This window comes from Protopterus annectens, chromosome 5.part0 (genome assembly GCF_019279795.1).
Source record: "Protopterus annectens isolate FY-2018-M chromosome 5.part0, PAN1.0, whole genome shotgun sequence".
Lineage (NCBI taxonomy): Eukaryota > Metazoa > Chordata > Ceratodontiformes > Protopteridae > Protopterus > Protopterus annectens.
Window position 1 is genome coordinate 1,362,685,018 of NC_056735.1, and position 6,182 is coordinate 1,362,691,199.

At 36.1% G+C, this 6,182-nt stretch overlaps 1 long non-coding RNA gene across 1 annotated transcript in view; it reads right to left on the reverse strand.

Moving 5' to 3' along the window:
• Positions 1–5,205, reverse strand: part of LOC122801672 — a 1,066,872-nt gene extending 1,061,667 nt beyond the window's left edge. The window contains exon 1 of the long non-coding RNA XR_006364781.1: positions 4,580–5,205. This is a non-coding gene — a long non-coding RNA (uncharacterized LOC122801672). The remainder of the gene's footprint in view (positions 1–4,579) is intronic.
• Between the last annotated feature and the right edge of the window lie 977 nt (positions 5,206–6,182).

A 6,182-nucleotide genomic window follows, 5' to 3' on the forward strand; every position in this document is an offset into this window, starting at 1 on the left:
AAAAATAAGACACCGCTCAAAATGAAAAAAAGCAAAGTAGTTACATTCTATTGTAAAAGCTGTCATAGTGATCAGGAGAGAAAAACAATAAGACGCCACAAAGCAGTTAATTTGTAAAGGAAGTTTATAATCAAAGATAAGGAAAATGGGAAGCTTACAATATTTATACCGAATTCACATTAGCATGATTTTGACATCATGTAATTTTTATCTGTTGAAGATGTAATACACATTGGTGGTAGGTTCCTGTGCACTACAATTCTAAGAACAGTTAAAAAATAGAGCTTTGTCAAAATAAAACTGAGCTGTTCCTTTGTACAGTTTAATGATTCAGCAAACCATTACAAATGCTTGCAATACTTTCATGGATGCATTTAGTATGGGAGCTGGTAAAAATGAAAGCAATGCACTTAAGGAATATTGATAGAATTAAGCATTGTTGGAGGACAATGCAAGCATCCTATTATAATGGTCACAATTTGTTCATCCTTCTGGATAATAGGCACTTGAAGCCACAAAGGTATGATGAAAGGACCATTTCTTAGTGTTGTAATTTATGACTGGAAGGAGTGCAGGCTAATCAACGCATGTGCTTCTGCTTGGACATTTGGAAGTTCAGTAACGATATTGTGTTACACAAAGCAGTCAGTTGTTTACTCCCATGTCCAGTAACAAAAATAGATTCCCAGGAGCTGCTAGCCAATCCACAAGTTTTCTTCCCAAATCATCACAGCATCTCTGACTACAAAGCACTAAAACTCCATACCTCTTGTCATTAGAATTATGCTGGATTTCAGGAAACCTTCCTCCTCCTGGCTATGAAACTAGCTTTTCCCATGTAAATAACTTAAGAATGTGCAAGATTTTATAACTTTTCTATGCGTCGGTTTATAATGGAGCTTTCTGATTGCTGAATATCATCATTGCTACAGTCCAGTCTTAAGTGGAAAGGATTACTAAATAAATGGTTCTTGATGGAACAGAACACAAAATTAAATAACTGCACACTGGAGATGTGGCATGTATTGTTATTTAATGAGAAATCTGATAGTTTAACAGCAGCCCTCATATGCATGTAGAAAGGATGTTCATCAAACAATGTCAGGCATATACTGTTACTTCATCAAATGGCACCTCTGGAGAGAATACGGTTGAATCAAATATCCCATCTTCTCTGTTCTCCAACACTTCAAGGCAGAACTTGTTTTTCACAGCTGCTGTTCCCTAGATTGAAAGCTCTAGCTTGAAGCCCCTCCCACTTTACAAGCACTGCAATGATTCTTAAAAGCATATTGTGTCATTGTTTCTGTACTGAAATGGATTCTCTTTTTTAAGTATCTTTCCAAAGAGCTCTCAACACTGGTTTTATAACTAAAATCTAACTTTTCCAAAAATACTTAATATAGTTACATACTGAAGGACTGTTATATCAAGATGATTCTGCCTGCTGTCACTTGTAGAAAGCGCAAAATATTTCCTAGGCAAAGATCGATATTCATTGCATAAACAGAGGAATAGATCATAAAAGCTCATGAAATGCTATAAGTAAGGCATCTCTGAGTATCTAATCCAACCATATCTATCTTGGATGGGAAAATATGTTTCAGAAACACACTGGAACACTCAAAAACATTACCTCATGATATCCTTAAAAATTCAGTCATTTGTAATATAGTTTGTTTAAAAATAAACCTTATATACCAATTAAACAAATACTTATTTTGGGATTGTCTCGTAGCAATTATTTCTGAAAGAAGATTTACAGAACTGGTAAAAACTGGGGGGCAAGATGTAAAAAAGTATTTCTAAAATTGTGGGTGCAGTTTTCTGAATTTTATGACTTCATCATTTTTTTCCTTGGCATCATCTTCTGGTTTCTTATTCTGGGACCCTCTTATTTAAGTTGCCTTTCACATTCTGTCATCAATAAGTCACCAGTTATCATGGTTTAAAATAAGACACAGTGATCTAAAGAGCTCCTATTGCTGTGTGCTACAGGCATTCTCGTAAGATAACAAATGTGTTTGCTGCATGTCAGAGCTGCCTTTGAAATAACTGAACAATTTACTGTAGAACCTTAAAGATTAGCAAGAAAACTAGGTTGCAACCTTTGTTTTTTTACATTATGCATTTCTTTTTGCTGTAACTCATGTTCACCTGTTCCTCTCCAGTTTCCTTCTTCAGTCTTGTTTTCAGCCAGCTACTTAATAGAACAATGTGTCATTCTCTTCAGTGGCCAGGACATGCCACCACTACAATGGAGAGAAGAATGAATGGAACTATGACTACAAATTATTAAGACACATATCAGCTGAACTAGACAGCATCATCACTTGTAGTAATACTATAAGCTTCTCAGAGGACTTTTCTGCTGTTTAGACAACACTCCTGGAAAGCAAGATTCTGTATCAGGGTTGTACATTAGCAATTCCTCTAGCCCTTATAGCTTCACCACATAAACTCAGATATGTTTATTGCTAATTTCTCTCAATATATCTATCTCTATCTATATTAAAATAATATATAGCTACTATTTATGTCAATTTAGTTTTACCTATGATTGATCAAGGCAGATATGATCAGGCTTTTCCAGAAAGTCAGTTCTGGAAAGCAGAAACATCTTTTTATGCGGGGATGCAAGTTCCTCTGAAGCCCTCACTTGAGAAGCTGCTCACACACCCCCTAATTTACATATACCAACTGCACATTCGCACTTCAGTGGAGGAAATGGGTAGTGGTACATACTCTCTCGAATACAGTGTTAAAGCAAGCTATGGCATTTAAAAGTATACGAAATATATATATATATATATATATATATATATATATATATATATATATATATATATATACAAAATATATATAGGGTCTATATTAGATCACCGAACGCTTAGGTAAGCAAACAGTGATTAATCGACCCCATGTAAGCGAAAGCTTACAAAACCGAACTGTCAGAACAGCAATTTTTTTTTTCAAGGGGAAAAAAAATCGCTGTTCCAATTAAAAAAAAAAAAAAAAAAAAGAAAGCACATTAAAACATGAGATTAGGTGGGGGGCGAAGCCCCCACACCCCCCCTACTTATATATACCAACTCCGAGACTGCACTATAGTGCCAAAAACAGCAAAGTACCGAAGCGGCCAAGCAAATTCCTTCCCAGGGTAAGAATTCTCTTACATGCCGCTTCGATATTTGCAGTTTCGGTTTTGTCAGTTCGACCAAGACGCATTCGAAAACATGCATCTTCGGTCTGCTGATAGGAACCCAATATATATATATATATATATATATATATATATATATATATATATAGTGTCTATAGTACGTGATCGAATGATTAGGTGATCAAACACCTAATCATCGACCGTGTAATATCGAAAGCAAAAAACAGCGAATGGCCAATTTAACGCAAGGAAAGATTTACCTTGGTCGTTCACTGGATTTTGTCATTTTCTCCACTATTGAGCAATCTTGGAATTGGTATATTTAGTTAGGGGGGGTGTGTGGGGCACAGCCCCCTATGTTGGGGGGTGTGGGGGCAAAGCCCCCACTTAGTTTGGCTGTAAAGTTAAATTTTTTTTGTGGCCGACAGTAATGTTTCCCGGCAGTGTTCGCTATTTTGCAGTTCAATATTATGTGGTCGATGTCTATATATATATTTATATATATATATATATATATATATATATATATATATATATATATATATACACACATATCCTGAGAATGTAGTTGATGCAGATAGACTGGCTTTGTAGATTCTGAAATCAAGTAGCTGACATAACATAAAACTTCAGCATTATGAACTATTTCCAGATACATGGGACAGTCTCTACTGTTTCTCTTTTAAAAATAATTGCATATTGGTCAGTATTCTGTTTATCTGCACTATAAACTCATCAATAAAGTACATCAAATCTTTGCCAAAAAATTCAATATTGCATGAGTCTGTCAAGAAAATCTGTTCAGCACATTACTGCTAATGACTAGTTATGTGCGGAACTGGACTGCTATACCTGACTAACAAGCTTGCTGTCACAGTGATAATAGACTATGGAGAGTAGCCACTAACAAAGACATAGCATTCTTTTACCCTGAAGGGCAACTTAGGATAACATAAACATCCAATTAGAAACCCTCTGGCTACTAAACCAAGATCTGTGATTGGCTCATTTCAGATTTTAAGAAATGATCAACCTTGAAGTTTGAAATGCAACATGTCTTATCATGGCCATATCGCACTATATAAACTGAAAGTACAGCATTTAAACTAATTATATTAATTAAGAAACAAAATTATATCATGCAGTACCTGTACTGGGAAAAGAAATGCAGCTCACAGTTTTGGCATGATCAAAGCCTGATTCTTCTGTTTCTATATGATATGAAAACATATTAAATAATTTTAATGTTCAACAGGAACATTTCTATTATATATCCACAGGCAGTGAGATAAGCACTCCGTTTCCTATGTCAGAAGCACACTGCATACTGAAACTGTTTAATTACATTAGCACTCTCACACAGCGCTAATGCTGTGGAAAAGGACCGAAGCAAAATGCAGTCATTGCTTTCCTTACCTTTGTTGTTACGATACACAGGCAATCCATTTCGATATTCCTTTGCTGATGCACTATTTAGTCACATAATTCATGTAATCAATCACCAAGATTGCAGAGCAGGGATTAATACCAGCATAGAGAGGAATCAGGAGGTGTGAGCGCACAGCCTGTTATTCAAAGTGAGCCCTTTACAAGAAACTCAGGTCCTCCTCCACAATGTTAATGGCACTTACGATTCTAACAGGCATTTACAAACCCACAAACGATCATCTCAAGGAAAACTTCCAGGTGCTTCATTATGGTTGGCTACTGCTTAGTTCCTGAGGTTTAATTTCTGATTTCTAAAATCCATGTGTATTCATTCTTTATGCAAAGTGGACAGAGTCCCAGCAGTGAAGGCAGGAACCACAGCAGGAGCAATATGAAATAATACACTTTCTTTTCCTAGCTGTGGCTTCAGCCTCCTGATCTAATGTTTTACTACAGCAAAAAGGCTGATGATGTTTTATTTGCACAGCTTTTCTCCCTCACGCATGAGTCAGATGAACACAATAAAAACTATTAAGTCGGTGTATCAAAATATGGTCAATGCCTAGAAACACAATTAGTTTCTGGCTATTTATGAGATCTACTGCTACTCTTTTTGCAGGCATTCACTTATTCAAGTACAGAAGTCAAATAAATTATTAATGGCTTACGGAAGATAAGTCACTGACAATTTCAGCATCTGAGCAGTTATGTTCTGGAAATATGCAGCTGAATACCATTTAAATCAGAAACAATTTGTGCTCTAGATGTTAAAGTGCTCATATCTGACATTGCCTTTATGATTACTACAGTCTTCATACAATGCAAATAGCATATGTTTATAAATGTTTGTGTGTATGTGTGTTTTCCTATATTAGATGTTTGTGTCAGAAGGACAGTAAGACATCTTTAAAATTGATCTTGGTGAACTACTTCTCTTAAAACATTCAGATATAGTCATATAGAGGTACAGAGTTAAGATTATGGCTGTAGTTTAGCTGGTTTGTACTTTTATTTTCCTGTACATTTCAGCTTTGGAGGATCAAGTTGAACTGAAGCTTTATCCCTTTTTGCAGATCAGCTGTTGCAGAACTTGGCTTTGATGTGTTTGACATGAATTCTGCCAGGGTAAATATGTGCTTTGCCCACTCATGGAGTGTTCACTTCAAATAGAGAGACAGAAATGGAAAGATACTGTCTGACGAAGGAAAGCCACGCTCAATAAAAAGTAGAAAATCAATGTCTGTGATTCAGTGTAATAGAAAAACATTTAACCATCTGGACAGTTGACTGCATCAAGGGATATGATTTGACACCCTTGTGTTACAGCTCACCTTTTCACTTCAACAGACGGCATTAAATGTGCAGTTATCTGCCGCTGCCTTCATGTCTCTCTGGTACACTCGCTCTCTTTCTCTCTCTCTCTCTCTCTCATTCTGCCTCTGTTTCCATCTCTCTCTCTCTCTCTCTCACACACACTCTCACTCTCTGTGCCATGCATTCTCTTTAATGAATGCATGAATAACAATCTTTTCTGTGGAAATGGGCATTTAAGAACCATGCTTCTTTTCATGAATTATTCAGATGACAAACA